Raw genomic sequence first — 27,006 nt, forward strand, 5'->3', positions numbered from 1 at the left:
ATTTAGCTGGTTTTGACTGTGAGGGACAGAAGTGTGGTTGGTGTTCTGTGGCCCCTGTGGCTTCCACTGACAGCTCAGGGCTTGGGGTAGCTTCTGGGCATAGAAAGTCCTACTTTAATACAAGCCCAGTGGGCAAAAGATGTCCCATTATAGGGGTGGGTGACATGGAGGCACAGGCTGCCTGTGTGGCCTCTGCTCTTTCTGGGAAGCAGCCCATGCCCTCTGGTAAGGATGGAATTCTCGGCTCCCTGCATGGCCTCTTTCACACCGCCCTGGGAGTGCTTTTTTATTCACATTGGCTTCACAGTCCAATGAGGGCAGACACGCAGGATCCTTCAGCCTTTTCTAGCAGCGTGGGATGGGGGCCATAGCTTCTCTGTGGTGCTTGGCTACAGTCAGAGCCATTTTTTCAACTGAAAGTGTTCTGTTCCTGCTCGGCTGCCCCCTTTCAGGGCCTTGGCTGGCAGGAGAAGGCTTTTGTTGGAGCCGTTTTCTTTTCTTAGCCTGTTGGCATTTCCAAGTTGCTGGCTTGTTCCCTTCCAAATCCAAGATACATTAGGCAAAGAGAAAACACCAGGAGCTCACTCATGCTGTTCCTTCTATCACCGTGTCCCTAGGTGATCTGTCCCCTCACCAGAGCTCAGGGCGGTTCCTGTTTCTGGTTCTGTTGTTTTTGTTGTGCTGGAGGCTGAAGCCAGGGCCTCGAGCTGTGCTCCTGCCCCATTCTGTTTGCTTGCCTACAATGGCCTTAGCTTTCAATTGTGCTTAGGAGGGGGTAGCCTGAAGTTACTGATCACCTAGTTAGTTATTCTGTGTGCATGAGGGTGTCAGAGTTAGTTCTTTCCCTGCCGTATTCTTGGAGCATGGTCTCTTGTGACTCCAGCTGAGGTACTGGGTGTGTTAAGCTTGTAGCCGCTTGTCCTGTCTCTGCCTCCAACTCTGATAGAAGTGCTAAGATGTCAGCTTTTTTTCTTTTTTTTTAATGGGTTCCAGAGTTTGAACTCAGGACACTTCATCAGGGCTGCACGGCAGGTATGTTCGCCCAGTGAGTCATCCCACCAGCACATCCATGCTATTTCCTGTTATTCCACCCTCGGCATATGGTTTTCATGACACAGTTCAGAGCATACAGCATACAGCATACAGCATACAGAATACCAGTATTGAATGGTGACAACACCTAAATATAAACACCCCTTCCCAACAGCCTGCACAGAGTCTCAGGGCCAGAGTTTGTTATTAAAAAAAAAAAAAGAGCTAAGAAAGGTAATGTTTATTCTGAGTGCCCATGAGACCAACCATGTCTGTGGTATGGCTGAAATGAAAGGCAGATGATCCCCTAGGGCAGGGAGAAGGACGTCAATGTGCAGTGGCTGGCCACCAGAGGCCCCGGTTCATCTTCACAACACCATTGGTAAGTTGAGGAGCTTCTGAGTAGCAGTGTCTATTTCAAGAGGAGCGACCTAGCCAGTCACGGTGGCACACACCTGTGACGGGAGGCTTAGGCACAGCATCGGCTCAAGGCCAGCCTGTTGCGTAGCGTGGAGAGTTTGCTGTCGCCCACAGGCTGACTGGCAATCCCTCAGGGACTCCAGTGTGGTTGGAACCATGAGCACCAGAGGCTCGTGTTCAACTCAGTTCTGATTCCAAAATGATTAACTCTACCAAGAAGTGTATGTGGAAATACAGAAGAAATAGCATGGCAGAGAGCTTGCAAGTGCAGGCAAACAGCACGCCGTTGGCAGGGAAAATGAAAATGGGTTTTTTGTTTTTGTTTTTTGAGGCAGGGTTTCTCTGTGTAGCCTTGGCTGTCCTGGACTCACTGTGTAGACCAGGCTGGCCTCAAACTCACAGTGATCTGCCTGCCTCTCCCTCCCGAGTGCTGGGATTAAATGTGTGCACCACTATATCCAGCCTTATATTTAAAAAAAATAAACTCTGAAAAATGTATGCCTTCCTTTTCGTTCCTTTCTTACTCCCTTCCTCCTGCCCTCCCCCCTTCCTTTTCCCTTCCTACCCCTTCCTCTTTCCTTTCTCCCTTCCCTCCTCTGCCCCCACCCATGGCACCAGCATGCTACCTCCCACTAAGCTGTACCCCAAGACAAACACCAACATTAACTCCAAAAGGCTACAGGAAAAAAAAAGTCTGCACTTTCATTCTTCTTCATGCTAAAGGGAAAGGGTAAAATCTACTTTAATGTGTGAACACCAGGGCTGGCAAGATGGTTTAGTGGGTTAAAAGTGCTTATCGCCATGGCTGATGATCTGAGTTCAGTGCCTGGAGTCCACGCTGTGAAAGGGGAGAGCTGATTCCTATGAGCTGTCTTCTGACGACATGTACGGTGCGTGGACACACACAGCACATCCTGTAAGTAAGTAAATATTTAAATTAGACACCACAAGAAGAATAGGGGACATTTGAGGGGGGTTGACCCGAGGTGATTCGAGGTGGGTGTTTTTCCTGCACGTATGTCTGTATATCGTATGCATGTAGAGCCCTCGGAGGTTAGAAGAAGGCATTTCTGGAAGTAGAATTTTAGATGGTTGCGAGCCTCCCTGTGGGAGCTGGGAAAGGAACTCTCCAACCCTCTCCTCCTTTTTCTGAGACATATATTGTATGGCTTGTAATTCATTCATCTGGTCCACGTTGAACCAGTGTGTGTGTGTGTGTGTGTGTGTGTGTGTGTGTGTGTGTGTACATGTCTTAATGTTGGTGTGCCTCAGCAAAGCCAAGACAAGCAGAAAGTCAAGTTTGAAGATGTAGACCTTCAAGCTTCTCCACTCACTAGTCCATGAATGATTGAAGAGCCAATTGCAGGGGCTGGAGAGATGCCTCAGTGGCTAAGAGCACTGGCTGTTCTTGGGGAGGACCTGGGTATGGCTCGCAGCACCCACATGGTGGCTCATAACCATCTACAACTCCAGGTCTAGGTGGTCCAGTGCCTCTTGTGATACCTGCAGGAAAAACACTCACAACACATAAACATATAGACTAATCTTAAAAAGAAAAAGAGCCTGTTGTAAATGCAGCATAGCCTTCTAGTAACCGTACATGCTCTTAATGCTGAAAGAGAACTTATGATAACTGATTTTATGGTTTAAAGAGAATTATAAGATCAAGAGATAGACGGACTCTCTCTCTCTGTAATGTTCATTTGTTTCCTTCTAGACTTTGTGTGATTATTAGAGGTTGAACGTTGAGAAGAATGTGACATGAGCACCCAGGGGAACAACCTTGGCTTTTCTTACATGTGGCTTCAGCTGGCAACTTGCCGCTCATGTAGTGGTGTCAGAGGCACGGCCTTGCGTATCATTCCTTTTGACTTGGGTTTTTTGCAGAAGATGTAGTTAACCCTGGATTGAGTCTGGAGACGTGCCTCTGCTGAAAGGTGCTTGCTAAGATGGGGGCCCCTCGATTCAGCTCCTAGCACCTCCAGTGCAAGCCAGTGGGCTCCACTGCTTGGGGCTGAAGCAAAGTGATTTCTTGAGCCCCAGAGTTCAAGGTCAGCCTGGGCAACACAGTGAGACCCGTGTCTGAGGAAGATAAAGTAAAAGAGAAGCAAATATTTCTATTTACGGTGGTTGGTTTGGATAAATCAATTGTACGTTTCTCTTTGCACTGTCAATCTTCTTGAAAACCAGTATTGAATTTGCTAATGAGGATGATCTTGGAGGCTGGAGAGATGGCTCAGCAGGTAAGAGTATTCTTGTCTGTTTTTCCAGAGGACTCAGCTTTAATTCCCAGCACCCCCATGGTAGCTAACAACTGAGTGTAATTCCATTTCAAAGGGATCCGATGCACTGTGCGCACATGATGCACAGACTAATATTCAGGCAAAACACTCATACATATAATTAAAAAAAAGAATGATATTATTATTTTGACATCCCATAACTATGTTGTCTTTATCATTTCAGTGACTATGGATTTTTATTTTATAAATCAGCTGGAGGAAATTTAAAACCACATTTGTAGGACAGGCATGGGTGCACACCATAATCTTACTACTTGAGACGTGGAGGCAGGAAAATCAATAGTTCAAGGCCAGCCTAGCCTGGGTGAAAACGTATCTCAAAACAAACAAAGAAACGTGTGTGTGTGTGTGTGTGTGTGTGTGTGTGTGTGTGTGTGTGTGTGTAATAAAAAGTAATCCCTCCTCCTCCTCCCTCTTCTTCTTTTTATTTTTATTTTTTATTTTTTTTGAGACGGGTAGCTTTGACTGTCCTGGATTCTGTTTGTAGACCAGGCTGGCCTGAACTCACAGCGATCCACCTGCCTCTGCTTCCCGAGTGCTGGGATTAAAGGTGTGCGCCACCACGCCTGGCTATAGCAATCTCCCCTTCTAAGAAAAACAAAATACAAAGTACTTTTGTCTATGAATGGTGGGCATATTCTACTTTTTTTCAGGTTGATCCCTTGGGAAATGGTATTACCACATGAATCAATATTTACTCTTAAGTTGCAATGCTTCCACATATATTTCACCTGTTTTATGCTTTCTGAAAATATCCAACACTTCCTAAAAGGTTTGTCCGTGTTTTGGTTGCTGGAGACCAAAGCCACTGCCTTGTACATGCTAGGTAGACATGCTGCCACTGAGCTACAACCCTCAACCCTGATTCTTTTCCTTTTCTTTCTTTCTTTTTTTTTTAAGTGTAGCTCATTCTTGATGTCTTAAGTTTTTGTTTCTAAGCCGGGCGGTGGCACATGCCTTTAATGCCAAACAAACAAACAAAACAAACCAAAAACAAAAACAAAACAAAACAAAACAAAAAAAAACAAAAAGAAAAAAGAAAAGAAAAGAAAAAAAGAAGGTAAGAAAGAAAATGCCCTAAGGCTTGCCTATAGCCTGATCTTAAGGAAGTATTTTTTAAATTGGAGTTCCCTCCTCTCAGAGGACTTTAACTTGTGTCAAGTTGAAATTATGAATAAGACACCTGATTTGTCTCTCAGATGTTCAAATAACAATATTGCATTGTTTGCAATCCATATTCCCACCACTGGAAGTCTCCGGAAACTTCTATAATTACAACAAAAATATATACAATTGTTATGAGTTTTAAAAAACTCCTTTGTGACTCTGGGGATATGTAATAGTTTAAGTAAGAAATGTTTCTCATAGGCTCTGGTGCTTGAGTAGTTGGTCCTCTGTTGCTGGTGCTATGTTAGGAGGTGTCGGAAGACGTAGTCACTGGAGGCGGGCTTTGAGAGTTTAAAGTCTGACATAGCTTTTTGTTTGCTCTCTCTGCTTACTTCCTGTGTTTGAGGATGTGAGCTTTCGGCTTCCTGTTCCTGCCACCACATTTCCTCTACCACAACGTACTTTCATCCCTCTAAAACTGTAAGCCAAAATAAATTCTTCCTTGCATGAGTTGCTTTTGGTTATGATGTTTTTATCACAGGGGCACAGAAGTAACTAAGACAGGATGGACATGGGGGGCGGGGCAAGGGGAGGGGGAGGACGGGATGGGGGGCGGGGCTTAGAGGATACCGGGCAGGTGCTCTCCCACTAAACTGTACCGTAGTAGTCCCGTGGACTATTTCTAAGAAGATTCCATGATGTAAGCAACCCTTTAATGAGCAAACAAGACAGCAGTCCTGGTGGCCTCCAGAAAGGTTTTTCAGTGAAGGAGTGAACCTAGTGCCTGTCTGAGGTTTGGAACACCTGTCGATGCCCTGCTGTTCCGATGGGTCTTGCCTTTGTGGGCTCACCCAGAACTTCCCATCTGTAGCTTGGGGTTGCTATCCATGGGACGGTTTAGTTGGCGGCCACAAACAGGCACAGAAACAAGTTTCAAGGCTGGATGGGACCTGAAGTGGTCTCTCCACTGCACAGAAGTCTCTGGAGTGTCGCTCTAATAGGTTACTATCTTCAACACCTTACGTTTTCATTATACTGAACTGTTTCAGGAGTGGGGTCCGTGACCTGAACAGGTGGAGCATGGCATAAAGGCGACAACAGCTGGAATGCCTTCTATAAGACAACAGTGTCCGGAGGGACTGCTGACACTAATGTGCGCCTACTTGCAGCGTCATTTTATGGGGTGTGTGTGTGAGTGTGTGTGTGTGTGTGTGCACGCGCGCGCGTGTGTGTGGCCAGAAATTGGTGTTGGGTGTTTTTCTCAGTGCCTTTCCTTCTTATTTTTTGAGACAGCGTCTCTCGCTGATCTACACTGGCCAAAATCCCTGAGCTGTCTGTCTCTGCCTCTCTAGTGCTGGGATTAAAGGCATGGCCACCACCTCCCATCTTGCACCCAGCTTTTAATGTGGGTGCCATGGGTCTGAACTCAGGTTTCTGTGCTTGGCTGTAAGCAATTTACTGACTGAGCATCTACATTTTTTACTTGAAAACTTAAATTTCCTCATCAGCATGTATATGTGTATACAGCACGTATATGTATGTATATTACATATATGTGTCATATATACCACTGTATAAGATTGTTATTGTAAATAGCTTCCTGATAGAACATACTTGCCACATTATACGAAGGAACCAACAGATCTGGCAGGGCCAGAATAATCTTTTTGTTTGTTTGTTTTTCCAGACAAGGTTTCTCTGTGTAGCTTTGACTGCCCTGGACTTGCTTTGATGACCAGGCTGTAAAACTCACAATGATCTGCCTGCCTCTGCCTCTGCCTCTCTAGTGCTGGGACTAAAGGCATGTGTCACGGCAGAATAATCTTAATAAAAAGAAAGTTGAGAAAAGGAAAGAGAAGTTGGAAATAATAGAAATGAAAAATTAGGAAGAAGAGCAAAATAGAAACTAGGAGAAAAATCAGGAAGATGCCACTCACAGACTCCGAAGATTGAGCTTGCAGGAGAGGCCTGGTGGCACATACACCTGAAAGTCCACCCCTTGAGGGCTGAGACACCAAGATGGCCTTGAGTTTGAGGCCAGCCTGGTCTATCTACATAGCCAATACCAGGCCAGCCAGTTCTACCCAGTAAGACTCTGTGCCAGAAAACCAAACCAAACCAAACCAAACCAAAACAAAACAAAACAAAAATGGGCCTAACTAGATGACTCAGCAGGAAAAAGCTCTCGATGCAGAAATCTAACAAGTTGGGTTTATCCCCAGAACTCACATACGGTGGAAGGAGAGAACTGACTCCCCACAGTTGCCCTCAGACCTCCACATCTGCACCATGATACCCCCACTCTCCACCCCATACACACACCCTGTGTGCATGCACACACCCCATACACACACCCTGTGTGCATGCACACACACCCCATACACACACCCTGTGTGCATGCACACATGCATACACACACCCCATACACACACCCTGTGTGCATGCACACATGCATACACACACCCCATACACACACCCTGTGTGCATGCACACATGCATACACACACCCCATACACACACCCTGTGTGCATGTACACACACCCCATACACACACCCTGTGTGCATGCACACACACCCTATACACACATCCTGTGTGCATGCACACACACGTACCCTAATAGTAATACTACTAATGAGGATGATAATAATTATTATTATTACTTTTTAATCCCCAAAGAGAAAAGAATAAAGGAAATACAATTTTCTAGATTGCAGGTATATAGCCTGGCTAAAAGTTAAATCTAAATATGTCTTTATGCCCCCTAGAAAGTCAGAAAAAAAGTCCCCATGTACTTTTAAGGAACCCTTAGGAAATTCTTCTCTGCTCATCACTGGGAAGTTGATTTTAAAGAGCTTCTGAAGCCCTTTGAGGAAAAGGTACAGATAGCCTCCCATCAGCCCCTGCACTAGAGCACTAAAGCTTCTTGGCATATTGAAAAGTAGTACAATCTTGGTTGTTCCTTTTCAAACAAGATTTCGTGTAGCCCAGGCTAGCCTCAACCTCTCTTTGTATCCAAAGATGACTTTGGATTTTTTTTTTTTTGAGACAGGGTCTCTCTGTGTAACCTTGGCTGTCACAGAGACTCACCTGCCTCTGCTTCCCAGTTGCTGGGATTAAAGGCGTGCGCCAGTGTGCCCGGCTGACTTTGAACTCTTGACCCTCCAGCCTCCAGCCTCCCTAGTGTGGGTTTATAAGGTGTTGGGCTTCATGCATGCTGAGACCTCTACCCACCAAGTGGTCTCTAGACCAGTGAATGTATCTTGACTATTTAAGTGTCAAACATTTTAGGGCAAGCTTTCATTTTGTTCTTCAAGGTCTGCCAAATACTGTCTTAAAAAAAGCACATCATCTAGCAGAATAAAATTAGATATAGCCCAGGACAGCCTGGGCTACACAGGGAAGCCCTGTCTCGGAAAACAAAAAAACAAAAAAAACAAAAACAAAAACAAAATTAGATATCACTTAGGACAGCTTGGGCTACACAGAGAAACCCTGTCTTGGAAAACCAAAAACAAAAAACAAAAAAAAAAAACAAAAACAAAAAAACAAAATCAACAAAACAAAACAAAAACCAAAAACAGAACCAAAAAAAACCCCAAAACAAAACTAAAACAAAACAAAAAACAAACAAACAAAAAAAACAAAAAACAACCAAACCAAACCAAACCAAAAATTAGATATCACTGACATGCCTTTTTTCATGAGACTATAATGAGTAGGTGATTGTACAAAAATTAAAATTGTAGTGGTAATAAGAACTGAAACTGAACAAACCAAGTAACTCTAACTCAGCAGAAACAAAAGCCCAGGGCTAGCTCTGCTTTATGGGTTGTTATGCAAACAAAAACCCAAAAGAATAAAGGCAAATTATCTGATTACATAACATTTTGAAAGGTTACTGAGGATGCGGAAGATTAAAGGTATTTAGTTATTATTTCAGACCCCTGGTGATGTCCTGAAGTCCGAAGCAGGGTGTGGCTAGGAGATAATTTTTCAGTAATAGGAAACACAGGCAGGGACATCTTCTTTCCTTGTTTTGTTTTGTTTTTTGTTTTATTTTTTTGAGACAGGTTTCTATGTCACTCGAACTCACAATGATCCGCCTGCCTCTGCCTCCCGAGTGCTGAGATTAAAGCATGTGCCACCACGCCCAGTGCCAGGCGGGAACATCGTAAAAGAAAACATAGACTGAAAATCAACTATGAGTTATATTAGTAAGAGAAAGACAGAAATGTTTTGATAGTGCAACAGTGCTAATTAGATGAAAATGAGCTGTGACGCATGGTGGGAGGAATTTAAGTTTGAAAACGTTATGACTTACATGCACTTAAACTGGAAAGATTTTTGGTAAGTATTGTGTTTTTGAGGAGTTGTTCTAGGCAGTCAGCCAGAACAGGAAATAAGAGAGTAAAGATTAAAGAAGACCAGAGTCGATGCTGACAGGCTCAAGCACACAAAGGCATAAAGAAAGGTGACACAGAGCAGCAGGAAGGAATCTGTGAGACTGGGACCAACTTCTAGATCCTTCTTGAGTGGGCAGCCGGAGACACATGCGCATGTGCTGATGGGATTCTCAAAACTTGCTAAGTGGTTGTAGGCGTTGAAGCTTTGTGTGGTTTTGAAACTTTCATCCAATCGTTCAGTATAAAGAAGAGAAGGAAAAGACAGGAGAGCTAAGGTCTGGATCCAGCTTGCCGTCTGCCTCTACAGTATCCCATTGGGGCACATTAATATGCATGTACTACGTGCTGCCTAATCTGCATAAAGTCATTTGCCTGTGCCCGAAGGAACCCAGAGCAGCAGGTACAGACACCTCTATGATGCAATCAGGACACCAGGATTACTGACAGTCACATCTTTGAGTAGCAAAGGTGTCCCATGACAAATAAACACATCAGACATGACAGACGGGCCACAGATGCCTTGGCCTGAACCATTACTTAACTGGACAGGAGAGGGGACATTCAACTAGATACGTTTTCAAAGACTGCATACATAAAGCTTACCTTGTGTTCTTTGAACATGACACCTGTGTTTGTCAGCTTGATCTTTTGGTCTAAAGCCTCAAGTTTTGCTGTGATGGCCGAAGATTTTTCTCTGTTGTTTGCTGTTCTGTTTTTGTGCATTTCTACCCACCGGTTTCTGTACCTTGAGAGGTATTAAAATGGCGGCAGGAGTTTCCTTCACGGTGTGTCTGCGCACAAAGTTCCATGGAAAGCGTTTCCAGCATCCGTGAGTGCACAGGTAGTGCTCTGTAGCACGAAGCACCGTGACAGGATGTGGACGTACGGAGGGAAGAGCACTTCCTTAGCATCCCTGAGCACCTGCCTTTGAGTGATTCCTGGGACACAGCAACAATTTTAAAAACTCTCCTAGCCAGGCATGGTGGCGCACACCTTTAATCCCAGCACTTGGGAGGCAGAGGCAGACAAACTGCTGTGAGTTCGAGGCCAGCCTGGTCTACAAAGCAAGTCCAGGACAGCCAGAGCTACACAGAGAAGCTCCGTCTCCCAAAACCAAAACCAATGTTTGTGCTTTCTGAATAAGTGAGATGTTCTGTGTTTGACATGCATTATTTTTAAATCAGAGAGAAATACTGCTTTGCGGTGTAAGGGGTAGAAAACAGACTGTGGCACGCAGAACTGGAAGTGTGCAAACAGCGTGGGGGAGCAGATCTTCTATGTAGCCTTAGCTCTCGCAGCTGCTGGTCCCTGAGCGCTCTGCGTCTCAGTTCAGGCCTCCTAGGGGACTGCAACCCCATGTGCGTCCATCTCTCCAGACACATGGCCATCTGAGGGCGGACCAGGTCTCTGCTTTCATGGTCTAGACTTGTCTGAAGCACTGAATGGTACGGTTGGGACATTCCTTGCAGGTCTGTCCTGTCAGAATTCCTTCTCTCTCCTCTCTGAGACCACCATCCATTTTCCTCTCTTTTGCTTTAGTAGCCATTTGTTCAATTTCTAGTATTGTATTGATTGCCTTCAAGGTTTTGGTTTTTTGTTTGTGTGTTTGTTGTTGTTGTTGTTGTTGTTTTTTGAGATGAGGTCTTGCTATATTTAGCTCAGAACGGCCTAGAATCCTCTATCTTCTTGCCTCAGTCTCCAGAGTGCTGGATTAGGGGAGAGCAACACAGGTCTGGCCCATTTCCCTGTCTATGCATTTCTCAAACAGCACTAGCACTGGCGAGTCCCTGAGTGGCCTCCAGTCACCCTGCTCCTCAGTTCCGCATTTGGCCTGTACTGTAATCCCGTCTTCCGGACTTCCTGGGTGGGTTGTTCCTGTCTTGTGTAGACACTCCTTGCCTGGCCCTTTTTGCTCCCTTTGATGCTTGGAAATTTCCTAAGACACGTCAACACATGGCTTTGATTTGATTTCTTGTGTTTGGAGCTCAGTGTGCATCTGGAACAAACTCACATATGGTAATCTTTCTGCAAGTTACCCGCCAGGCCAGCCCTGGTGGACATGTCTGCAAGTGTTTACTTCTGTTGGAATCCTGTGCCTACTGTTGGCCCAGAAGCACTTGCTGTGCTATTGTCTGAGCGTGAAGAATTGCAAATAACACAGTGAGCCTGCGACTCCTCCAATGAGCTCATGGTGAGGAATTCCAGATGTTGATATTTTAGGCAGTGCTGGGGGATCCTGTCCAGGAGTTTGTACATGACAGGAAAGTTCTCTATCACTGAGACATAGCCCCAACTGGCCATGACAGGGGTTATGTTAGCTCCTGTGAAACAAAATATTCTAGGACACTTATTAGTTTAGAGCAAGCTCTGGAACCGGGCACTGGCAGATCGAACTAAAAACCAAAGTAGTGTCTGTCATGCTAAAGTTCCAGATCACCAAACCAAAAAATAAATTGGCTTCTGACCTTCTGAGAAATCATGAGCGAGAGAAGTCACTGTATTTTCCATGCAGATGTTTCAACTGACATGACAATGAAGGTTTGGTCACAATCATAAACTGGTATTAACTTTTTCTTTTCTTTTCTTTTTTCAATCATTGTTCTGTGACCCTGCCCACATGAGGAAATCAACTTTGAAATTACCAAGCTACCCTTTGCTCTCTATTTCTGCTTCTTTGCCCTCTCTGTCTACAAAGCCAACCCACTCTGCTCAGCTCTCTGGAACATTTATTTTATAGGAAGCTGCTGTGGTGGATTGAATGGGACACGCGCACACACACACACACACACACACACACGCACACGCGCACACACACACACACACACACACACACACACACAATCGTGTGTGTAAATGTTTGGCTGCCAGTTGTTGGGCTGCTCAGGAAGGATTAGGAGCTACTGCAAGAGGCGTGTCATGGGGTGCGGTAGGCATTGAGTTTTTGTTGTTGCTGCTGTTTTTCGAGACAGGGTCTCTCTGGGTAACCTTGGCTGTCCAGGAACTCACTTTGTAGAGTAGGCTGGCCTCAAACTCGAAGAGATCTGCCTGCCTCTGCCTCCGAGAAAGGCATGTGCCACCATGCCTGGCTGGGCGGTGAGGTTTTATGAGCCCACCCCAGACCTAGCGTTGCTGTCTTGTGCCATGGACCAGATGTGGGTTTTCAGTTACTGCTGCAGTGTCTGCCTGCTGCTGCCGTGCTCCCTGCCGTGATGACATTGGACTAACCCTCTGAAACTGTAAGGAAGCCTTCCATAAAATGCTTTTATTAGTTGCCTTGGTCATGGTGTCTCTTTGCAGCAATAGAAGAGACACAACCAAGACAGGCATGTTTCCCCTTCTAGAATGGCAGGTAAAGCCAGTGAAGATCTGATAAGTAAGTGTTTGCTTTGTCTATCTTGTGACACCCCAATTGTTCTGGAAATGGGGGTGGGACATGCAGCTCATCCACTCTCCTTTCTTTTTCCTGTTTTTTCTTTTTCTTTTTTTGCATCCTTTAGATCAGAAAAATACTTTCCCATCTAGATAGAGTCTGAGAAAGAATCCCAACTTGGTTGGCATCTTCCATCACAGACTTTACTCCAGCAACAGTTTGCTCTATCTTTTTAAGAACTGTTACGTTTACTTACTATTTTATTTTATGTTACTTATGTGTGTTGTATGTGTGTGTGGAGAGGTGCATGTGCCACAGCACACCTGCTGAGGTCAGGGGACAACTTATGGGAGTTGGTTCTCTCTCCCCAAAAGGTGGTTCCCAGGGATCACACACAGGTTGTCAGGGTCAGTGTTGAGAACCACACCCACTGAGCCATCTCCCCAACTCCCCAGCTCTCCTTTTATTCTGCTATTTACAAGCTCACTAAGACTGAAGTTTAAAGAATCCAGGTAACTCTTGCTGGCGCAAAAAGCTCAGCTCCATGTTATTTCTTTCATATTTTGATGTTGGAATTTGAACCCATGGCCGCACACATGCTACATGCATGTTATATCATGCTAAACCCCGCCCCCAGCCCTATCACCATATTTTTAAGGGATCCCTAGATGTTTGGGAGGCAACTGTGTTTTGAAGGCGATTAAATTGAGTAGTGGGGCCTACCACACAAAGCTATCTTAGATCCATTGCTTCGATTTGGTTTATACTTATTTGGATGAAATTCACTTTATACTTATTTGGATGAAATTCACTTTATTTTGTTTTTTTGTCCCTGCCACCACCCAAGGGTTTCTCTACATAGCCTTGGCTGTCCTGGAACTCACTCTGTAGAGCAGGCTGGCCTCAAACTCAGAGATCCACCTGCCTCTGCCTCAAAAGTTGGGATTAAAGGCATGAGCCACCATTGCCAGGCTGAAAACTTGAAAGCTGGATCTAACAATTGTTTGCTAATGGGGATATTTTGAGGTTTTTCTTTTAAGGCCAAATAAATCTTGCCTTAGGGTATGTGGCTTTCTTGTAGATTAATTATGATGACTTGGGCGAATGCTAAATGACTAGAAAGGGGGAACGGCAGGCTTTGAATTTGTAGAAAGATGACCAGACAAAAGGAACGTGTAGAGCAAAGCTTCCGGGTTTTGATAACCCACCAATCCCTGAGCTTGTCCCATCAGGCCACAAAACTCCACCAATCCAGGCTACCCTGAAAAGCCACGCCCCTGCCCCGCCCCCACCCCCACCCCCAACAAGAAACCCTATATAAAGCCCGCCTCCTGCGCAGTTCTTGGCTATTTCTCTCTCAAGCAGAAGCAGCTGCTCTCCTGTGTCTCCCCTAAGAAGTGTCTTGTGTGCGCTTGTTGTGCAGTGTGGCTTTGTGGTAGTCCTCGGCTCCCACCCGCCACGGTACCTTTCCCTTTGGAACTGCAACACCTGCGCTGGGGAAACCTTTCCCCTCAGAGCTGCCACATTCACAGAAGGGCACAAGGGTCTCAGGAAAGCCCTGGAAGTGGCCAGGGGGAGGCTGGAGATTTGCAAAGTATCATACACTAAAAATTAGATAAGTCTACCAAGAGCTAACTGACAGTACTCTGTGAGGCACCTTTGGAAAAGCCAAGAAGTGCCGATGGTTAGCCACTGCTGGGGGCTGCTGTCAGCCCCATGAACAGGACGGGAGTACGTGTATGACGGTTGATACTGCTTACCTGACACGTTCCACTATCGCCAAAGACACAGCCCTCTAGGCATGCCTATGGGGGGCTTTGGAGGAAGGGTCAGGCAGCACCCTTCCAAAGGCTGTGGTCCTGGAGGAGCAGAGCATCAGCACCCACTGCTCTCTGCTTGCTGAGTGCAGACGCCATGTGGCCAGCTGCCTCAGGCCTGTACATCTGTGTTCCCTGGAAATGAGGGGCCTCATCCACAAGCTTTGAGCCAAAATAAATCCTTTCTTAAGGTCCTTTGCTTGTTTTCTGGTATTTTTACTACAGCAATAAGAAAAGCAATATAGGGAGTCATTGATGGAACCTGGGAGCAGCCATAGCTGTGGCTTACATGCAATCCTTGGAAAAAGCTGGGCAGGAGGCAGGAAGCTGAGAGAGGGGAAAAAAACCCCACATTATGTTGGTCTGATGTATTTTGATGCTAATTAATAAAAGGCCTGTCACATCTGGGCAGGGCAAATGAGATAGGCAGGTCTAAGGTTCCCGGGCGTGGGGAGACAGAGAGAATCTTGGGAAAGAAGAGAGACTGGAGGAGGAGAGGAAGAAGGAAGGGCGCCATGGGTTAGGTGGAGGAGAAGCACATGGCTGGCGTGGATGGAGGATTTGGCCCAGATGAAGAACATTAGCAAGTATATGGGATTATGGATGGGAGGTAGCTTGATAGAAATTATTAGAAGCAGATGGCCGGGATTGGGGCAGGGATCCCATGCCTGCCCCTCTATGGGAAATAGTTTAGAGGATTGATGTCTGCCCTGCCCCAGGTTAACTAAGGCTATTTTAAAATATAACGAGTGTCTGTGTCTTGACTGATTGAAAATGGGTTAGAAAATACTGCCGTAATAATAATTATAGGCCAAATAATAAACATTATTAGACGTACTGGTAATTTAACAACAATAGTATTCTTTCAATTTCCCCTAACACTGCATCGGAAGTCAGAGAGCAAGTCAGCCCCTAATGGGTCACCTTCTGAGCAGAATCAGTCTGGAGAGGCCGACACGCCACACAGGATGAAGGGGACAGTCACCATGGGTTAGAGAGCATGCCAGCCTAGTGCGAAACACTAGCATCCTTGAATCTGTCCTCATTTCTGACAGTCTTGCATTCACGCTGCTTCTGCCAAGAGTTTTCATAGCCTCACTGGGTCTTAATGACAGCTGAAAAACCACTCGGTTGACAGATTGTCTTCAGAGACTATAAACGCTCTCTCTGCTACGCTATACCTCCTAGAGTGTTCATCATTGAAAAAGGTAAAATAAATAAATAAATAAATAAAAATCAAGCCTATATCCCAGCAGTTTGTTCAGCACCATCCTAGTGGCAATGAGTGGCCCTGACCAGTAGGTGTCACCTGGGACAAAAGTCAGGGAAATCTAGAGTTGCAGCGGTCTTGCTGTTTTAGGGATAAAATCTTCTGAGGCTGGTTTTACTGATTTGACACAATGTCCAATCACCTGAGAAGGGAGTCTACATGAAAGATTATCAGGATCAGGTTGGCTTGTGGGCATGTTTGTCCAGGATTGTCTTGATTACGTTAACTGAATTTGAAAGACCTGCCCACTCTGGGTGGCACCATTCCTTAGCTAGGGACTCTCACCTCAGGTTGAGAGAAGAAAGTAGGCAGAGTATAAACTTGCAAGCATTTATCCTGTTTCTACTTTATTTTTTATTTTTTTCAAGACAGAGTCTCACTATGCAGCCCTGGCTGTCCTGGAACTCACTCTGTAAACCAGGCTGGCCTGGAACCCAGAGATCTGCCTGCCTCTGCCTCCCAAGCGCTGGGATTAAAGGTGTGCAATACTACATCTGGCACATTTCTGTTCTTGACTGTAGATGTGACTAGTGACTTCAAATCCCTGCTATCATGACTTCATCAAATGATGAACTATACCTGCAATTGAGAGCAAAATAAATTCTTTCTCCCTGAAGTTACTTTTGTAAGGGTGTTTTATCATAGTAACAGGGGTGGAAGGGGTAGGAGGGAGTAAGATAAAATCATGCAGCGGTCCACCAACGCCTACTGTTCATTGTGCCTCTTGGGGTTCCATTTAATCGCTGAAGATAAGAAAATATACAGAAAAGGAAGACATGAAGGGCTGATACACGGGTAGCCTTTTCCTCATTGACATTAGGAAATTCTGCAGGGAATGATGGCACGCACCCTGAAACCCAGCACTTGGGAGGCAGAGGCAGGTTGTTCTCTGTGAATATGAGGCCAGCCTGGTCTAGAAACAGTTTCAGGACAGTAAGAGCTACATAATGGAGACATCCTGCCTAGACAAACAAACAAAACAAAACAAGTCATGAAATGCTGGCTTCCTTCCACTAGAGACCTTGACAACTTGAATTCAGTCAAAAAAAGGCACCAGAGCTGACCTCAGTCATTTGTTGATCCAATAGGAGCTGACCTCAGTCACTTGTTGACCCACTAGCCCAGGCCCTGTAACAATCTCCTTGGCATTTGGTGGTAGCATCACTCTTTAATGACTGGTATCTGTGAGTGCTCAGGGCTCACAGGCAAGGCTAGACCATTGTTCCTTTCAGACAGAGTATATAAAATCTATTTTCCAGTCTGTGAGACTAGCCACAAATTAAAGTCTCTGGTGCCACGTGTGAACCTGCCGGGTTTGCTCTGTGGGAGGTCATTTCCCATCTGTGACCCTTGTCACCTACTCTGATGAGAAAGCACAAGGTCAGCGTATCTGTTCTAGTCATTGCTCAGCTAATTGTAAATATAATGCACCCACTCTGGCATTTCCAGGAACCAGGAAAATCCTGACTGGTTCCGGCCACAATAACGAGTGGAAGTTCTTACACATAAGTCAAACCATCTGCTGAGTAAAGACAGTAATATCACCCAAGTGTTCTGTGACAAGACATTTCCTGGGAAGATGCAATACACACATCTATTTGCCCCAGACAGGGAGCTCACAACAAATCAAAGTATATTACCAAAGCTCATGAACCAATGAGCTTTATTGGAGTTCCTGACAGGACCACGGGTGAGGAGTTACTTAAGGGAGCAGCAATGACTCAAAGGCAGCTGCATCAGCAAAGCCCACCCTAGCATGCGTGACAGCTCACAAAAGCTGGGAACCTGGAACACACTGGAGCAGCTCAACCGGCTGTGGAGTGTTCTTTCCAAGTGGTTTAGTCAGTCTAAACCTCTTCCAGGCAAGTCTGCGGGTTCTTGTGTCTTCCAGGCAGCCAGTCTGGTTTCAGAGTCTTCTTTGTAGCTCAGCTGGTCTGAGAGGCACTGTCCCCGGGTTTATTGTTTACTTTTTTTTTTTTTTTTTTTTTTGTTTTGTTTTTGGTTTTTGGAGACAGGGTTTCTCTGTGTAACAGCTCTGGCTGTCCTAGAACTTGCTCTGTAGTCTAGGCTGGCCTCAAACTCAGGGAGATCTTCCTGCCTCTGCCTCCTAAGTGCTGGGATTAAAGGCGTGTGCCACCACTGCCCAGTCTTACTGTTTACTCTTGGGAGGGAGGGGCCTAGTGAATCTGTCAGGTTCAGAGACTTCCTGAAATTATCTGAGATGTTCACTGTCTGTCTTAAAGCCTTCCCTGAAGGATAAAATGTTTCAATCTTGAGGAAAGTGATACACAACACCAAGGTTGAGGGTATGGTGATAATACAGCCAAGAATTTTAAATGTTAAGATAATTAGCAATAACAATTTCGCCCAGAGGGACTATTGAAAATTAAATTAATCTATACATGAAGATACAATGTTACATGCTAATTATCATTATTATATAGATATTATGCATATCTAGAATTCCTGAAAAAAAAAAACCATAAGATTTGGAATCAGAAGATTCTCCTGACAGCCAGTGTGCTGTGAGCCTGAGAAGCTTCTCACTCTCTGATCTAGTTTCTCATCATCTGCAAAGCGGCAGTGTTAATATTATTTTCCTTATATGTATAGCTCCAGGAATGTTACAGAATGCTTTGTTGGTTTGTTTGTTGGTTAGTCTGTTGTTGTTGTTGGGTTTTTTTTTCCTTTTTTGGGGGGGGGACAGGATCTCAAATAACCCAGACAACCTCAAACTTGCCATGTTGACAAGGACAGCCTTGAGCTCCGGTTGCTCCTGGCTCCACCTCCTGAGAGCTGGGATTAGAGGCATATGCCAACACAGCTGGCTTGAAAAGCTTTGATGTTGTGAAGTACAATTCAGATGTTGGTCTTTTATTCTTTGGGTGATTGGTATGAAGCGATGAACGGGCAGACCATTCACAGGGTGCACAGTATCACTCCGGAAGTGATAACAAGTTAAAAATATACACCTTTGAAAAAGGGCAGCCACATGGGGCCAGGACGTACAGTTGTTAAAGCTATGACCCATACAAAGGTGCGATGCTAGAACATTCCAGCCACAGAACCACTGGCAGAATTAGAGCTGTGGAAAACTGTATTGGAAGCATCTAACAACCACACTGGCAAACAGCTCTTCTAATGGCGTGACTTCTAATGGGTAGTTAGCCCAGGAAATTTGCGTTCCCCAGAGGGTTTCACAGTAACAACTCTGGACTGAGAACAGGAGCTAGCTTCAAGGCCCAAGTGTTTTGTTTTCTGACTGTGATCACAGACAAGTCATTTATCATGGCTTAGCTGGGGAAAAAAAAAAAAAAAAAAAGGAATGCTCAGCCTTACTCTGCAGGACTCTTAGGAGACTAAAATACGTTTGTATGTGTGATGTCATTGTGTAGCCTGCAAGACACCGGACAAATGATTGTATTAGCATTCTTTCCAGACACTGAGGGGGATGTTACAGTGCAGTAAACCCCCAGCACTCAGAAACAGTGAAAGCAGAGCGAGAAAGGTGGTGGGGACGGTACACACACACACCTGGGGAATTCGTGACCTGGAGTAACGAGCTTCTGAGTCACATAGGCATGGCTAGGCCGGGGCCAGCATATAGCCCTCGTGGCCATGTCTGTCTCTGGCAAATGGAGCTGTGAGGAAAGCCAGGGGGAGCACTTCCCCTCAGAAAAAAAGGTCAGCGAGAGGTAGCCTAAAGACAGCCAAGGCTTCACATGGTAATCATGGGAAACAGCACAAGTTTACACAGAAGTTAGGACTTCCAGGTGGCCAGAGCAGGGTGTGCTTGCTCTGGTAGGATGGGCGATGTCTGTACCATGAACACTGGAGCATCCTAAAGCCAGAGCCAGAGCCGTAGTGACCCACCTGGTTCCCCACAGGGCACCTTACAAACCACAGAGTGCCTGGCAGTGCGGAAAGTGTCATCTTGTGACATGGAGCTAAAGAGCACCCTGGGGCAAGGATGTCATCTCTTTCCATAGCTAACTTAACCTATACCTCAAGCCCTATACTAGTTGCCCAGCACAATTTACTACAACTTTATTTTGTTTTTAATTGTGTGTCTATGTGTCTCTATGCGAGGATAAACACATGAGTGCAGGTAGAGGGCATTTGTGGCTGTAGCTGGAGTTACAGGCGGTTGGTGAGCTGCCTCCATGGCTTCTGGGAAACAAACGTGGACCTTCTACATGAGCAGTACATGCTTTTAACTGCTGGGCCATCTTTCCAGCTCAATTTACTACACAATCTTTTTTTTTTTTTTTTTTTTTTTTTTTTTTTTTAAAGACACAGTTTTTCTTGTAGTCCTGGCTGTCCTGGACTCGCTTTGTAGACCAGGCTGGCCTCAAACTCACAGCGATCCTCCTGCCTCTGCCTCCCGAGTGCTGGGATTAAAGGTGTGCACCACCACGCCCGGCTACTACACAATCTTAGGTAGACCCAAATAGAAAATAAAAATTTGAGGTAGTGGTCATTCACTAATGTACTCGTTATCTACGTGAAAAACTAACTTGAGGCAGCTATGAGCAATAACAACACGCTGGCAGGAAGCACAGGGGCAGGTATTAGGAATAAGTTCCTGTAGAAGGAAGCCCTCACTCCAGCCCAAGTGTCTGGACAGGCAACAGTCTTGATCAAGAGGACTCCCTGCTCACAGAAGCCGAGGCTCAGGCACCTGGGCAGGCTGTACGCGCGCGCGCGCGCGCGCGCGAGAGGACTGTCTTTTCCTGGCAGGCCGGGTCCAGCCGCACCCTCTCTCAAGACTGGCCAGCTTGAACCTGCACAAAGGAAAAGAATGAGAGGCGGAAGGGGCTGGCTACTGAAAATCCCTTCCGGCCTGAGAAAGCTGCAGAGCCTCTGTGTAAACCCTAAAAGGTATACTAGGTATGTGTGCGCTGGGTGGATAAAGACAGACTTGAATACCTTGTGGAAAACACACGTCTTACAGTGTTCGACAGAAGAGACGAGTATTTACGTTGCTTGCGCTCTGAGTCAGTCCTTCGGGAAGGACTCTGAGAGAGAAGGGGCCGACCTTAAGGAGCTGATTCCTAAGCAGAAGGAGGTGTGTGTGTGGGAGGGGGGAGTCCGTGAAGTGAAGGACGTCTCCTCCTGTCCATTCTTCCTTTTCTTCCATCGTCCCTCTCAGAGACATCCCTTCAGCCAAACCCTGCCACCACGCAGTCTCTGTCATTCTCATGTTTGCCACGCCTCTGCCGTGAGACCACCCTCCCTTTTTCTCCTGGGAGACGGACCTCAGCCTTTCCCTAACCCTGATCTAGACACCTAGGCACAGGAAATGGTTTCCGTCACTCACAAGCCGACTTAACCTGGCTAGAGTGTATGGTTCAGTTGCACGGTCTGTATTCTGCTGCCTGGGACTCGCTTGTTTGGACTTTATAGTACTTCTCATTATTAAAATTTAAATTACAAGATTTCCCTTCTTCTTCTTCCTCCTCCCCTTCCTCCTCCCTTCCTTTTCTTTCTTCCTCCTCCCCCCTCCCCTTTTTCTCTCAGGTCCATGAACAGTAAGTCCCCTCAAGCAGGAGCAGCGCTGTCATTCCTTGTGTGTCTAGCTTACTGCCTGGGACACAGTGGGAGCTCAATGTTTGCCTAATACATGCTTGGGCTTTGAACAGATCTCATCAACTTGTGGCATTGCTTAAGCCTCTTCTGATCTTGCTTTTTCACTTCTGACAGCCAGGTTGTGTGGCTAGCCACACGGCTCTGTGGGTAAATTTGCTTGTTGTGCAAACATAGGTTCAGCTCCCCAGTACCCAGGACGGGCCTGTGACCCCAGTCCCTGGGCACTCAGAGACAAGGGGACACTGGGGACTTTCTGGTCAGGCAGTTTAGCTAAAACAGTGAGTTCCAGGTTTAGTGAGACCCTGTCTCAGAAACTAAGGTGGAGAAGCCTGGGGAGATGGCTCAAAAGTTAACAGCACGTGCTTTCTTGGGGGGTCCGACGCTCTCGTCCGACCTCTGGGTACTCAAGCGTGCACACAGCATTCACTCATTAGGACATGCACATACTAAAAATAAAAGTAATTTTATTTTGTTTTGCTTTTAAAGACAGGGTTTGTCTGTGTAATAGCCCTGGCTGTCCTGGACTCACTTTGTAGACCAGGCTGGTCTTGAGCTCACAGAGATCTGCCTGCCTCTGCCTCCCAGAGCTGGGCTGTAAAAATAAATCTTCGGGAAAGGGATGCAGGCTATCCAGGTGAGATCTGATAGCTGAAGTCAGATGGTGGGGGAGGAGGATGCCACCTTCAGGGGTCTAGTGGAGGGGAATAGGGCAGAAGAGGGAGGGAGGGTGGGAACAGGAAGATAGGGGTGAGGGGATTACAATCAGGATGTAATTGAATAAATTATAATAAAATAGAATAAAAAAACAAATCAGATCAATTTAAAAAATCTAAAGATAGTATGTGATCTAACAGAGGAAGATGCCTGACGTCACCCTCTGGCTTCCACATGTGCTGTACAATGAGGAGACACACACACATGAGCACACACGCACGCACAAACAAAAGAGCCAAGTTGTGGAATGATGTACCAGGTTTGTAAGTCCTAGTCGTAGCTGCTCACTAGAATCACACGTGCACAGTGTTAAAAACACAGATTCCACCGTATCAGCCGGCTCACTGTAGTGGGGAGGGGTACCTGATATCATTTCAAGGTTTGGTGGCAGCTGCCGTGCCTGCTCTTGGGAATCTCTAGACTTCATGAGGCCACAGAGCGAGGGCCACACGTGCCTAGTTCTACTCTCCACATGATGTCTCGCACGTGGCACAGAAGTGAGTAACTGGTACCTCACCTCGCAAGCCATTACCACAGCTGAGGGCACCTTCAGCTGCCAAGGTCTACTAAGCTAGCCAAGAGAAGCTGTACATGGCCTTGAGAGTCTCCAAGATTCCTCTGGGGCCCCTAAACCTCAGAGGTAGATCTGTTAGGGCAGCGTGTCATAGCCACCTGTCACTGGGCAGTTTAACCCCTGAGCCTCAGATTCTTCTGCGAACAGGGTCATGGGGTTAAGTGACCACTGCCATCTGTCCTACGGGTACTGACCCTTCCTGAATGGCTACCACTCACTTTAGCTAGCTGACTTGCAAGCACATTTTGCTGAGGTATCTACAACCTCACCTGCTCTGTCTCTCACCATGGGGTGGGGGTGGGGGTGGGGGCAGGCAGAAACACTGAATGAAACTTACTGACACTCAAAGCCAAAACAAACAGAAAAGGTAAATAAAATAGAAGGAACCAAAATAGAAACCCAGTGAGAATTCAGTTAAGAGAGCTGGTGGTGGCCGTGGCAATCGCCTTTAAGCCCAGCATTTGGGAACCAGATTTGAGGCCAGCCTGGTCTACAAGTGAGTCCAGGATAGCCAGGGCTGCACAGAGAAACCCTGTCTTGAACCCCCACCCCCCAAATCAAGCTGTAATACAGAGGTATAGTGATAAAAATAGCGTGGTATTGGCACAAAAACAGACAGGTGGACAAATGGAATAGAATGGAAGACCCAAATCTACACACCTGTGAGAACTTGATTTTGACCAAGAAGCCAAACTTATACAACGGAAGAAACAAAGCATATTCAATAAATGGTGCAGATCTAACTGGATACCTGCATATAGAAAAATATAAATAGATCCATATTCATCACCCTGCACAAAACTCAAGTCTAAGTGGATCAAAAACCTCTCTATATAAAACCAGATACACTGAACCTGAAAGAGGAGAAAATGGGGAATAGCTTTGAACGCATTGGCACAGGAGACAACTTCCTGAACAGAATACCAATATCACAGCACTATGATCAACAATTATTAAGTAGGGCCTCATGAAACTGAAAAGCTTCTGTAAGGCAAAGGACACTGTCAATAGGGCAAAACAGCAGCCTAGAGAATGGAAAAAGATCTTCACCAACCCTACATGTGACAGTGGGCTGATATCTAAAATATATAAAGAACTCAAAAAACTAGACATAAACAAACTAAATAACCCCATTTTAAAATGGAGTAAGAGTCAGGTGTGGTGGGCGGATGCCTTTAATCCCAGCAGTCAGGAGGCAGAGGCAGGCGGATCTCTGTGAGTTCGAGGCCAGCCTGGTTTAGAAAGTGAGTCCAAGACAGCCAAGGCTACACAGAGAGACCTTGTCTCAAAAAACAAACAAACAAAAAATGCAAAAAAGCCAAAAATTAAAATAAAATAAAATGGGATACAGATCTAAACAGAAAATTCTCAACAGAGGGATCTCAAATGGCCAAGAACTACTTAAAGAAATGTTCAACATTGTTACCAACCAGGAAAATGTAAATCACAATGACTCCGATATTCCACTTTACACCTATCAGAATGGCTGAGACCAAAACCACAAGTGGCAGCACATGCTGGTGAAGATGTGGAGCAAGAAGACACTCCCCCATTGCTAGTGGGAGTCAAACTTATACAGCTGTCGTAGCACCCTGGCTGTTGCTGTGAGACCCTGGTGGCCCTTCAGCCAGAAAAATAGACACCAAAACCTTTTAATGCTTCAAAGCTTAGGCCTTAGATGGCAGACTCTCAACTAGCCCATCTAATTTAAGCCATCCACCTAGCCCCACCCAGCGACGTGGCTAGCTAGACCTGCCAGGTTCATAATCACATCTGTCTCCTCGCCTGTCTCTTGGCAAAAAGCCTTTCTTCTTTCTTCTTCCCAGAGTTCCTTTCTCTCTCCCAGGAAGTCCTACCTTCTACTTCTCTTTCTGCTGAACTATAGGCTGCCAGCAACTTTTATTATCCAACCAGGGACAAGCTGGGAAGCAAGGTTCACACATCATCCTGAATACAGGAGAATCTGCCCATAGGACCACAAGGATCCTGGGGCTGGGGGCAAGCAATGAACACTTGAACACAGAGCAGCTCCAGAGCAACCCTAACATACAGCCACTGTGAAAGTCAATATGGTGGTTTTACAGAAAACTGGGACTTGATCTACCTCAAGAGCCAGCTATCCCACTCCAGGACATATACCCGAAAGATGTTCCACCGACACTTGCTCAACTATGTTCACAGAAGCTTTATTCATTATAGCCAGAAACTGGAAACAACCTAGATGCCCCTCAGCCGAAGAATGGATAAAGAAACTGGTACATTTACACAATGGCACATTAGTCAGCTTTTAAAAACAATGACATCACGACACTTTTAGGCAAATGGATGGAACTAGAGAAAAAAAATCATCCTGAGTGAGATAACCCAGAGCCAGAAAGACAAACCTAGTGTGTGCTCACTTATAAGTGGATTTAACTATAAACGATAATTAATCATGGTACCCAGAGAAGCTAAGTAACAACAAGGGCTCAAGGGAGGGGGGGCGGGAGATGGAGCTCCCTGGGAAGGAGGCACAGAATAGACACCATGGGGGCTGAGGCTGGGGTGTGGAGGGAGAGACAACTGGCATTGGAAAGCAGTTAGGGGTGAGCTAGAAACCTAGTGCAATGGAAACTCTTCAAGAATCTAAGAGGGTGACCGTGGTTAAGACTCCTGGCAATGGGGGTACGGTCTAAATCGGCCATCTCCTGTAACCAGGCAAGACTCCCAGTGGATGGATTGGAATACCGACCCAACCTCCTAACCTTTGACCTACAATGTATCCTACCTACAAGATGTGCTGGGGTAAAGGTGGTGCAGAAATTGTGGGAGTGGCCAACCAATGACTGGTCCAGCTTGAGATGCATGCCAGGGGAAGCAGCCCACCCCTGATACTATCCAGAGGGCCAGGAACCAGAGGCTGGATGGCCCAGACCAAAAAAAGAATCAAACATAACTGCCAAAACAAAAACAAAAAAGTCAGCGAAATTATTCCTGATGATGCTCTGCTATACTCACAGATTGGTGCCTAGGCCAATTGTCATCAGAGAGGCTTCATCCAGCAGCTGATGGAAACAGATGCAGAGACCCACAGCCAAACATTAGGCAGAGCTCAGGGAATCCTGTGGAAGAGGGAGGAAGGACTGTAGGAGCCAGAGGGGTCAAGGACACCACAAGAAAACCCACAGATCAACTAACCTGGGCTCACGGAGAGTGAGCTGCCCACCAGGGAGCCTGCACAGGACTGACCCAGGCCCCCTGCACATATGTTACAGCTGTGTAGCTTGGTCTTCTTGTGGAACTCCTAACAGTGGGAGCAGGGGCTGTCTCTGACTCTGTTGCCTGCTTTTGGGACCCTTTTCCTCATACTGGATTATTTTTTCCAGCCTTAATATGAGAAGAGGTGCCTAGTCTTACTGCAACTTGATATGCCATCTTTGGTTGATATCCATGGAGGCCTGCTCTTTTCTGAAGAGAAACGGAGGAGGAGTGGATGGGGGAGGGGCAAAGGGGGGTGAAGGGAGGAATGAGAGAAGGGAGGGAAAACTGAGGTCAGGGTGTAAATAATAATAATAATGATGATGATATATTCAATTGTTATCACTATCTAATTCCAAGGTCTCACTATGTATCCCTGGCCTAGAACTTGCTATATAGATCAGCTGCACCTTGAAATTACAGAGGCCAGCTTGTCTCTGTCTTCTGAATGCTTGGATTAAAGGCATGTGCCACCACACTTGACCTAATATCGGGATGTTTTTGCTGTGGTTTGGAGAAGTGTCCTCTAAATGTCCACAAGTTAAAGGCAGGTCTTCAAGCCCTGGTATAGCAGGAGGTAGTGACACTTTGTCTATGGCCATACCATTCTGAGCGAGCTCGGCCTCATCTGAAGGTAAGCTCTAGCAGAAGGAAGCAAGATCATTGGAGGAAAGTCCCTGGAAGGGAACCAGGAACCTCTTCCTACTTTTCTCTCTTCTGCTTCCTGGCCACCATGAGTTGAACACACACACACACACACACACACACACACACACACACACACACACACATACACACACACACACAGGACATGACACCACCAGTCCAGGCAACACCATGGACTCCCTCCTCCCCCTTCCAACCCTCTTCTTCCTCTTCCTCTTTTCTTCTGTTTTTGTTCTTTTATTTTTGACACAGGGTTTCTCTGGGTAGCCATGGCTGTCCTAGAACTCGCACTGTAACCTCTGCCTCCTGGGACTAAAGGCTGGGACTGAAGATGCGCACCACCACCGCCCAGCCTGGGATCCACACTTCTGAAGTCAGGAGCCAAAATAAACTTTTCCTCCTTTCAAGTTGATCCTCTCAGGTATTTTAGTGACAGGAAGCTGGCTACATAGTTGCCACTGTTCCTGAAAACCCACACACTTACTAACAACCACTCCTCCTTA

General features: G+C 46.0%; 1 long non-coding RNA gene across 1 annotated transcript in view; it reads right to left on the reverse strand.

Annotated features, from left to right (window-relative positions):
- Window positions 1-513: 513 nt before the first annotated feature.
- LOC311579830 overlaps window positions 514-27,006 on the reverse strand; it is a 43,685-nt gene continuing 17,192 nt past the window's right edge. Inside the window, exons 2-3 of the long non-coding RNA XR_014773261.1 lie at window positions 25,598-25,701; window positions 514-2,366 (exon numbers count right to left, since the gene is read on the reverse strand). This is a non-coding gene — a long non-coding RNA (uncharacterized lncRNA). The remainder of the gene's footprint in view (window positions 2,367-25,597; window positions 25,702-27,006) is intronic.

The sequence above is a fragment of the Acomys minous genome (genome assembly GCF_964271855.1).
Source record: "Acomys minous genome assembly, chromosome: 12".
NCBI classification, from domain to species: domain Eukaryota; kingdom Metazoa; phylum Chordata; class Mammalia; order Rodentia; family Muridae; genus Acomys; species Acomys minous.